General features: G+C 32.1%; 1 pseudogene; it reads right to left on the bottom strand.

The window, feature by feature from the left end:
• Positions 1 to 1,522: 1,522 nt before the first annotated feature.
• LOC107027677 lies at positions 1,523 to 5,577 on the bottom strand (annotated as a pseudogene).
• Between the last annotated feature and the right edge of the window lie 6,219 nt (positions 5,578 to 11,796).

The raw sequence follows: 11,796 nt of genomic DNA, 5'->3' as shown, positions 1-11,796 counted from the left end.
GTATCATTCTGCTTTTTTTAACATGATTTGTTTTTTAAAAGTTATATATTTAAAATTTTTAATGTACACAGGTTGTTCCATCATCTGAGTTTATTTTCTCAGTTTATGAAAATGGAAGAAGATATATTGTTTGTCTTGAGCGGAAAGTATGTTGTTGTGGCAGATTTCAACTAGATGAGATACCTTGTTCACATGCAATCGCTGTATTGAAAAAAAAGAATGTCACCAATATGAATCCGTATTGCTCTGATTATTACAAGCCTGATGCGTTGGCAAAAACATATGAAATTCCAATGGTACCAATGCCAGATAAGGAAGATTGGTCAGATCCTAAACACGTGGTAGCTGAAACTGTGTATCCACCTAGATACAGAAGATCATCTGGACGACCAAGAAAAAGAAGAAGAAAGAATGCAGATGAAAAGATTTCGGTGAACACAAACTGTTGTGGACAATGTGGACAAGAAGGGCACAACAGAAAAACTTGTACTTTCTATCCAAAAGAGAAGTGAATTAGTCGTAATGTTCTATGATATCAAGAATAATTTATAACGTAAACATTTTAATGAATTTCAGTTTTCATTACAAACTGCAAATTGAACACTTTGTGTTTGGATAAATAAACTTACAAACATGTGGTAATTAAATTTGAAGTCGTGCTTTTGATTATAAATACTTTGTTATTATTGTTGTTGATAAATATACTTGTGTCAATATTTATTTTTAATATAAAATTTTATAAATCTTATGCTACAGTAAGATATATAAATTTAAGAATTATTAGGTAACATAATGTACATGATACATATGGTTTATCTAGTGTATCATGTACTTTTATTGTCTGTTTTTGGTACACATTGTTTATCTAATGTATCATGTACTTTTAATGTGTATCATTGACTTGCAAAATGATACATCTCCATTAGATAAAAAAATACAAAAATATTATTGAGGTTATTGTGTACTTTACAATGACTATAAATCATGTATCATGTTAATTTATATAATTTAACTTGTGTAATGCTTTTTTTGTTATGCTTTTCTTGAAATATACAGTAAATAACTTTACTTTTAAAAAATAATACCAATTCATATAACTATGCTATTCAAATTACCTAAATATCATGTAAAATTTAAGGATTATAGGGCAACATATTGTAAATGATACATACGGTGTAGCCAATGTATCAGTTATTTTTAATGTGTGTTTGGTATGTATGTATCATTTGGTTTTGCCCAGTGTATCATCTCCATTAAATAAAAAATTTAAAAATCTTTATGTCTATGTTTAATTATAAATACTTTGACTATACTTTATTAAATGAATTAAACCTGTGTGGGGCTACAATATGTCTGATATTTATATGTTCAATTATGACAAATTTGTTACGTAATGTTAAAAACAAATATTCATGGAAATTGACAAAACCAAAAAAATAACATTAAAAAGGATAAAAATATTTGTTCAATAACATATAAAACCAATAAAAATAACATTAAAACATTGTTTTACCATGAAATGCTACACTATGTGAACTAAATCTTCTTCTGGTGGTGGTGTGACTACTCCCCTGGATTTTGGTGGATCATCATTGTCGCTAACATATCCGCACTTAGCCTTCTCACTTCCATAACTCCACAGCAATGCTCCATATCTTTGACGCAGGTAATCAGGACTAAAATCAGCATATGATATATTGATTTGGTCACTGATATACTCGGCAAATGCAGTAACATATAACCCACAGTCTCTACAAAAAAATACAGAATAAATAATAAACTTAATGATACATTAAAAATGGAAAATGAAAAATTCTTGATACTTACAGGCTATCGCTTTCCTGTGTAGGGATGTCTTGTGCAAATTCAATCATGAAAGGGACTTGGGGCTCCAGAAATGAACCAGTAATGTTGTCTTTATATGCATGACAATCAGCAAAATTTGTGCGTTCATTTACTTCAAAAAATCCACTGTCAAGTAGGTATGAAGGAAGCATTTTAGACAACATCTTGATCTCATGAGGAATTGTTTGTTTCCTTGTGCTAATTGATGAGTCAAAAACCCTTATCAACCTGTTTTTCAACTCAACAACAGCCAACACCCAATGGAATTCTTGATCACAGTTAATTGGGATGTAGACCTCATCTACAAGATGCCATGGTAAAGCAGCTGGTATTCCAAACCCTTTGATGATGTTAATAATTGACCTCTCATGTACAGATACAACTGAAGCGCGATCAATATGTTCTTGAGTAGTAAGACTATCATCATCATCGTCCATGTAATATCTATCATAACAGTTTTTTACATGTGACATGAACAAACAGTGGGTTGTTGTGTATCTGTATTGATCCATGCTGCAAAGTTTTAATTTTTTACGAAGGTAGTAAAAAATCACATCGATGTGCTATAAACAAAATGAAAACATAGTAAGAAATGATATACATCTAAACAATATAAAAAATGAAATATAATTATGTGAATATATTATGATACTTTTGCAAATTAAATAGTATGATACTTCTACAGAATGTATCATTGCTAATTAAATAGTATGATACTTCTACAGAATGTATCATGATGTTATAATATAGTTATGACTGATACATATTTCATAAATAGTTTAATATTATTACCTCATCAGACCAACATTTGTTTGGCTGTGACATGGCATAAAACCAATTCTTGTTCATTGGAAAAGCAACAACAAAGTCCATCATCGTAAATCCAAAAGAAGAAGATTTTTATCTGTATTTATCGTCCGATGGGTTCCTGCATATATGATACATTAGTTGTCAGTGTATGTACATGATACATAACACTCACTTATTTACAATTTTTATATAACAAAGTATCATGAATTAGTTGTATAAAAAGAGATTATGCCTAACACTTGCAAAAAAAATGTATAAAACTTACTTATTGTTATGGTTTTTTAGAAGCCCCCTTGACAACCAATTCATGTACTCCTCAATAAGTTTCGTCGAAACTTTATCTGTAATGCCACATCCTTCGAACGGGAAATCGAGTCGAGCCATATCCTTCAATTTCTCTTTTCCCTTCTCGCTTGACCCAAAAGAAGTACAATATGGAGATTGAATCCTTCTCGAAGGCATTCTATTTCTATGCGCAGGAGTGACGACATCAGTTTTAACAGCAATCTCCGTTGTTGGAATATCAGTGGGTAATTGACTGTCGGTCAACAAGTACTGGCTGCTAGTTATATTCTGCGGATCGTAAGAATATAATGGTCTAGCATTAGTAGGATCTTTACCCAAATCTTTGATAAGCGCATCTATTGTTGCTTGAGTTGATGGCGATATTGTTGTTGAAGTAGAAGAATCCTGTATAATATGATGTAATGATTTTTATAATAAATTTGTGTGTAATGAAGTTGTGTGTCATAAATCAAAATTGAAAAATGTACCGATGCATCCGTTGTTGTTTTTTCTGGCAACGCATGAGGGATGTTGTGCTGAACATTGTCATCAACGTCTTGGTCCATGATATTTTCATTTAAATCTTGGTGCGACTGATGTGCGTCACCATCCTGAAAATGCAGTTTTGAAATAAAAATTGTTAATAATAATTTGTGCTGATACGTAACATTGATTGTAATCACATGATACATAGTATTGACTAAATATGCATGATACATGACAGAATATAAAATGAGAAAAAAAAGTGATCATGATACAAATCATTGAGTATATATGCATGATACACAACATACCCAATGTATCATAAACATTACCTTTGGATTATCACTGACTATTTGTTCACCCTCATTTACGGAAACACCAACACCATCCACATCGACATCCCCTGCATCGTCGACGATATGATGCTCACCATTTTTACCAGAAAAACCACCACCATCCTCAGCTACACCACCCATATCATCGAGACCAATTGGTATTTCCTGAGATGTTTGTTTGTCAGACTGAAATGTGCTTGTATTAGCCTGCAAATTGATGTTCTCTTTGCCTATAGATTGCATCAGCTGGGAGTGATTTGCTTTTATCAAAATAATCAGTTCCTCAAATTTCTTGTCAACCTAAAAATTGTAGATACAGTTAGGATAAAAATATTTTTTTTTAAAAATAACAAAATAATTTACTTACGTAAGTTTTCAAATGTCCTTTCAACTCTTCAATATGAGGAATTATATTGTTGACATTCTGTGAATCTGCATATCCATGAACATCAGCAGCCGGGTTCTGAGAAACGTCTGGAACAGAACCATGTACATCAGCAGCCGATTTCGGTGACACTTGTGGAACAGAACCATGTACATCATCAGCATTCGAATGTTGAGGCAGACTTGACATGGAAACATGTACATCATCATCCGGTGTCGGAGACACATTTGTTTGATCAGGCTGGTTCTGTTCTGACACCTTCTTTTTTTGAATAATCGATTTTTTTCTTCTTTTTGGCGGTGGTGGAGGAGATGTATCAGACACTCTAGAATATGTCCTCAATAACTGTTCGGGCGGTTTTGTGGAGAAATCATCTAAATCATCTTCCTCGTTTGGTTGTACTAATGGTATTGATGTAGAATGAGCATGTTCAACTTGAGCAATATCAAAAGCTTCAATTTCCTCTGCTGTTGGGACAATGTTTGAACATGCATTCTGAATGTATCACAAACACATAAGATAATTTAACTGTTAGATACAGTAATATTTCATAATGTATCACAAAGACATAAATAACGATATTCCATATACAAAAATAAAATTTTACCTCTTGGAAAATGGTAGACATAAGCATTTCAAACTTTGCCTTTTCAGACACAACTCTCCAATTGCATATTCTTGGGATGACATTGCGTTCTCTCACAGCTATTTCTGAATTTAAATTGGATGCACATTCGTATATCCAAACATTTAGTGCATATGGCATCCCATATAATCGGTACAACTTTTTACTAACGTCAAAATCCTGTCTAAGTGAACCAATTAGTTTGGAAAATGATAGCTGACCCCAAGGAAAATGTTGATATCTACCATCTTCAACCATTAGAAAGTCGACAATAGATATCGCTGTATTATCAAGAGTAGCTAATACAAATGTATGAATAAAGAACAGTATAGACATTTGGAGTGCATCCTGATTGCTCTCCCAATTACCCATCTTAAACCTTTGAACTAGTTGATGCTTTGTAACACTATTGACTGCACCAGGGAAATACTTTTTAAAAAGCATACAATTAGTTTGTTCTGGGTATTTGAAATCATTGGTATTTCCTCTGACCTTAAGTCCTGTTAATAATGCAAATTCATCTATACCAAATTTCAGGACACACCCGTTGGAATGTCTAATATGCAACACATTAGGGTTGCTTTGTTCCAATTCTAAAAGCAATAAGCACTTAGTTATTTGGCCCTGAAAATTACATTTAGAAATGTCTAAAAAGGGTCCAAAAATTGTATCCTTAAACATTTGGATAACATTGTCCCCTATGTATTTTTCAAAGTCCTTTAGGAAATTGTTGTTAAAATTGACAGCAAACCTTATGGGATGTGTTGGTATCTTTTTAATCTTGTACTTCAGTGGCTGCAATTTGAAAATAAAACCGCAAATTAAAACGATATAGAAATATAAATACTAAATAAAACAACTAATAACTTACTGATACATGGTTTCAGTTTTCAGAATTTCATACTACATGAAAAACATGTGATACATGTCTATAACATGTATCAGTGAATTAAATAAAACATTATAACATGTGATACATGTCTAATACATGTATCATAAACATCGACTAAACAACATACACAAAGATTCTATATGTATCATCAACTACAGCTGATGAAGCATTTATTAAACTTAGTGAATGATACATTATAACAAATTTCAAAACATGTATCAGTACATCAACTAAACAACTAATACCTTACTGATACATGATATCATTCAGGAATTCATACTACATGCAAAACATGTGATACATATCTACTACATGTATCAGTACATTGAATAAACAATGTACACACAGATTTTATATGTATCATCAAGCACAGTTTATACTTTACTAAACTTATTGAAAGATACATTATAATAATTTTCAAAAACTTAATGATACATATAAAATATTATGATACACAACAAATTCATGTATCAGTTGACCATCTAAAACACTATACACTCTTTTTCAAATGTATCAGCAAGCACACTTGATTCCTTAAAATTTTTACTAATTTAAACAACACCATTTTTAAGTACCAAAATACTAACCCGAGACAATGTAGGCCTAACAACAATGTTTGCTGCTTCTTTTTTCCTTTTTTGTTGTATTTTGACAACCTTTGATGTTTCGCCAGAGTCTTTGTTTGAATCCTTCTGAAGATTCATAGGATCATGCAAAGACTTTTTCCTATTTTCTTTCCAATTTTCATCGTCGGAATCATATATCCTTCTATTAATTAACGGATCCATTACTATGATGTAATAGAACAATTAACAAAAACAAAAAAGAGAAGAATATACGAATTGATGATGGATTAATAATAAAAAGATGCTGGGTTCAAACGATTCCAGATTAGGAAGAAATAGACGATGATGGATTAAGAATAAAAAGAAGAAAAGAAAAAAATATGCTGGGTTGAGATGAATGAAGATGATTAAGGAAAAAAAAAGAAGTGAAACTTGATGTTAGTAAGAACAAAACGGTAGAAGGCACTGGAAGTTATCCTGCTTCCTGATTTTTTGAATTTTGAAATTCAAAATTTCAAAATTTGGTCTTTTATTTAAAATTAATTAAATTTAATAATTCAAAATCAAAAAGCTGATTAAAAGGTTGAGTGTTTAAATGGATAAAATTTAAAATTCAAAAACTGATTTAAGAGGTTGAGTGTTTTAATGGAGAAAAAATAGGCATTAAAATTGGTAAATGTGTATTATAGGAGAGAGAGTGTAATGTATCTAAAAACTTACACTAAAATAAAAAAAAAGGGAATTATGTAATATTTAAAAAAAGTAGGGAAAATTAGAGAATATAAAAATTATAGTTGTGTATTTAAGTTATTTTTCCTATAATTTTTCCTTAAAAACACAAGACAAGTGGGCCCCCCTTTTTTTACATTCTTTTTAATTTTTAATATTAATAAAAGGACTAAACTAATAACATCTTTGTTGTCTGGACAACTATTCAAGTTGTCAAACGACTAAAGACGTTGTACCGACAATTATGATAGTTGTCGGACGACAAAATAAGTTGTCCGACAACTACGACAATTATTGGACTAAAGTATAAAAGTTAAAAGTTTGGGACTATTGTAAAAACATCGTTTAACCTAATATATATTATTTGTCTCTTCTACCTAATTTTTAGTACTTGAAGGACTCCTACCTAATTAACAAACCAATTTGCGCCTTTTAATAAAAATTCCCTAAATAAACCCGATAAGTGGGCTCCACTTAATTTCTTTTCTAGGAAAACTACCTAACTACACATACATTACTATCATATTACAACGACTGGATTCCATCTTTATGGAAATGCCAATGAAAAAAAAATTTGTGATCGAAAAAACTTTTCATAGTATTTGAATTTTTTCCAACCTTATCCAAATTTGAACGAAATTAGAGTACTTGAGGTATAGGGAAATACGGTAGCAATCTAATAATTTAATTATGATTTTGATTGCATGAGTGATTAGATAACTCGCTAAGGAATCCATACGACTTTACAAAATTGAATCTAGATGGGTAAATCTCTGGGAATCGATCTTAGCGTGAAAGGTTTTTTATGAGCGTCGTTGGTTAGAGGTGTGTTGTGAAAGGGGGGATTGAAATTCCTTTAAGAACATTTGGTCACGATTTGTGCCGTTGTAGCAGGGTCCATGTCGCTGTAGCAGAATAGTGGCCGATATGGCGGACGAGACGAGACTTAAAATCGTAAGTTCAATTGGGGAGCTCACTGTTTCAAAAATATTGTTAAAGCGGGACTTTAAGCCAATGTGGTGCCGTCGCTAGAGCGGGATGAGGGCTGCTGCAGTGGGAAGGCGCAAATTAAGTCGTTAATTGAATCCCTAAACGACTTTATTTTGCACTTTTCAACTTTTAGAGCTAAGAAACGACCCCTAGACAATTTCTACTCGTTTTCATCATTCTTGAGGCTAAAGATAAGCTTTTAACTCCCGAATTTATTATTCGATCTATAGAACATAATATAATGGGTCAATAATGATGGGGGGGGTTTGATCTTGAATTTGTGGTGAAAACAACCATAATTTGGAGAATTGGGATCATGAGTTGATCTAGGGTTGTTAAAATTGTTAGTAATCTGGATAATTGGTGATTGTTTATCGATTTCGGTATTATTGATTGTTTGTAGACCAAGAACAAGCGGAACGAATCTGTAAAGGGAAGAATTAAGTTTCTTAGGGTTTCAAGCTTGTTCGAGGTAGGTGATGTTGTGATTCTATGATTATGTGATGTTTGTTTGTTCCTACTTCATTATTATACTTAAATATGTATGAATGTTGCAATATTGATCACACTTGTTATAAATGCAATTATTGAATGATGATTTCTATGAAATCACGATGTAAATGTATGATTTTGATGATGTACTTGTGATTGTGATTGTGATTGTGGTAAGTGATTGGGATCGGTTGCCACATTCCGACATAACTAACTCGAATTGATTGTCACATTCCGACATAATTAACTCGGATTGATTGACACGTTCCGATATAACTAAAAGAAGTAATTTTGGTGGAGGAGTTAATTGATACGACAGTTGTGGTCATTTCACGTGAAGAATTGTGATGATAACTTTTTGTGGCGTGAGAAAATGCATAGATGGAAGTGTTGGCAAGAGTCACTCACGTGGCTAGGAGAGAATTTCCACTTGAGGAGAGGAAAGAGACCTTAAGGGTACTTTCTTCGGTAGGTCCTATCTCATCAACTGAGTTAGGAATGGGTTTGTCATTCCTCACATCTCTTTGTCCTTCAGGTGTTTGTCAAATTTTGATGTGTTTTCATTCAATGGAGTGGGTCCATGTTTGTTGATATATTGTTTTGTGCCGTTTGTTGTTCCATTAGTGGTTTGGGGATTCATGTTGTTCCTCTGTTCAATTCCTTTTGGGTTGTTTACGTTTTCATTTATTTAGTCACTCAGTTACACCATTAGATATGGTAATGTTAAAGAACCAAGGGCCTCTACATATTATTTGGTTGGTAACTTTGCAGTCTTAACCAGATGGCTAAGTGGGTCAACATTGATTCTTGTTGTGCAAAGTTTGGTTTCCAGTGTCTCATTCAAAGAAAGTTTCCTAAAATGAACCAAGGGCCTCTATATATCACTTTCTCCATGTTTTTCTTGAGAAAAAACTTTGCTATATATAAATTCCAGTCTACATCAATATGGATGAGGTTTTCAGTTGACTTCCATAGTTCAGTCAATCTGCTCTTGAGGTATTGATGAGAGATTTTCCTTCCCATCAATTTGACAATGATAGAATTTTTTCATGGGTGGTAGATTTTCAGTTTATCTTTCGGAGTGAATCAAATGAAATTATCTTCTGTATGTGCTTCATCCTTTGTAGTTATGCCTCTTATTGAGGAGGCATGAGTGTTTGTCCATAAGAATTTCTTTTAAAGAATATTTCGTATGAGTATTTTCTGACATGAATTCCAGTGTATCAGGTGGATCTGGTGTGACTTAAAAAGGGAAGTTTTCTCTGGTAGGGTGTTGCTCGTTGATCATTCTCTCTGGAGGGGTCTGTTCTAGAGAGAGAGATAGAGTCTATCATATTTTGTCTCAACATATCAATTATCCACCTATTCAAACATTATTTTTAAATATAACATAATTTCTCTCCTATCTATTTCAAATTATTGGAAATAAAATTTAATAAAGACAAAATCTATTAGGTAGAAAAATATTATATCGATTTGATGTTTCTTTATATTGCATTTCATCCTTCTCTCATTTATTGTATTTTTTTGTTTTTATTTGTTCTTTAGTTTATCTTTGTTATTTTGGCAAATTTTGTTGATATAGAAAAGAAGATTTTTTTTCTATGATTTGGTGAATTCTGTGTAATAATTTAAGGGTTGTTATAAAGTATTTGTGTTATAGTGAATGTCTATCATGTGGAGTCCTTTTAGGATATAGTTAAGTCCTACTTGGGGACCAAGTTTGATTTCTCCTATAAATACAGGGCTCCTGTTCATTGTAAATTCATTCATCAAGAGAAATAATAAGTCTTCTCTTCTCTTTTCTCTAGTTTCTTCTTCTTATTCTATAGTTTCATAACACATTATCAGCACGAGACTCTAATTTCTCAAAAGTGAAGGTTCGATTTGAAGAATTAATAAAGTTATTATTTATTCTTTTATTTATACTTTTAATGGTCAATCTTACAAAACTAGAGTTCACTGCCATTCAAAGTTCGGGTAGGAACTACCTCTCATGGGTGTTGGATGCTGAAATCCACCTTGATGCAATGGGTCTTGGAGACACCATAAAAGAAGAAAATAAGGCATCAAATCAAAATTGTACACGAGCAATGTTATTCTTGCGTCATCATCTTGACGAGATTCAGAAAATCGAATATTTGACAGTTAAGGATACACTTGTGTTGTGAAAAAACCTAAAAAATTTTTTTTTACCACTTGAAGATGGTCATACATCCAAAGGCACGATAAGATTGGATACATCTAAGGCTACAAGACTTTAACTCTATACATGATTATAATTCTGCCATGTTTAGAATCACTTCTCAGTTGAAATTATGTGGAGAAACGGTTAGTGAGATTGAAATGATGGAAAAGACGTTCTCCACTTTCCATGCCTCGAATGTGACCTTGCAGCAACAATATCGAGAGAAAGGTTTCAAATAGTATTTTGAACTAATTTCTCATCTTCTTGTGGCTGAGTGAAATAATAATTTATTATTGAAAAATCATGAGAATCGACCTACTTGATCTGAACCACTTCCTAAAGTGAATGAGGCGTACGCCCACCATGCTAGGCGTGGAAAAGGTCGCGGTCCTCATCGTGATCGTGGACGTGGACGCTATCGTGGTCGTGATTATGGTCAAGAACGTAATTCTTTTCCTGGTGTTAATCCATCATCAAATAAAAAGGAAAAAAAGAAAGGATGAGAAACGTGAAGCAACTAGGGAAGGTTGTTTTCGATGTGGTGGAAGAGATCATTATGCACTGATTAACGTACTCCCAGACACTTGGTTGAGCTTTATTAAGAATCGCTAAAGAAGAAAGAGAAAAATCCTAAGGCAAATTTTATCTCTGAAAATCAAGTTGACATCACACACTTGGATGTAGCAGATTTCTTCGCACATCCTTAAGGAAAGATAGATCGCTTAATTGGTGATGGTTCTGTGAACATGGAAGAGTGATTTTTTTTCTAGTTGTTATTAATAAATTTCATGTAATGATAGTTGTTTGCATGAGTATTAGTATTTTAAATTAGTTTAGTCATATTTTTATAGTTCATCAGCTTGTTCCATCTTAATAAAAATAATATATTTTTTATTGATTTATTTATATAATTCTAATATGATAGTGTTAGTCAAATACTAGGATTTATCATGTTTTTGTATTATATTAGATCTTTAAACTTGATTTAATGTTAAAAACATACAGTCTGTTATTAACTAGGATTTATCATGTGTTTGTATTATATTAGGTCTTTAACTTGATCTAATGTTAAAAACATGCAGTCTGTTATTAACTAGGATTAAATAATGATTTTATTTTATTTTCCTAACAACTCGTTTTTGACTTAGAGGAAACAATAAATTAAGACTCA

Source organism: Solanum pennellii, chromosome 8 (assembly GCF_001406875.1).
Source record: "Solanum pennellii chromosome 8, SPENNV200".
In the NCBI taxonomy this organism is placed as follows: domain Eukaryota; kingdom Viridiplantae; phylum Streptophyta; class Magnoliopsida; order Solanales; family Solanaceae; genus Solanum; species Solanum pennellii.
This window is presented reverse-complemented; position numbering and strand designations above follow the sequence as displayed.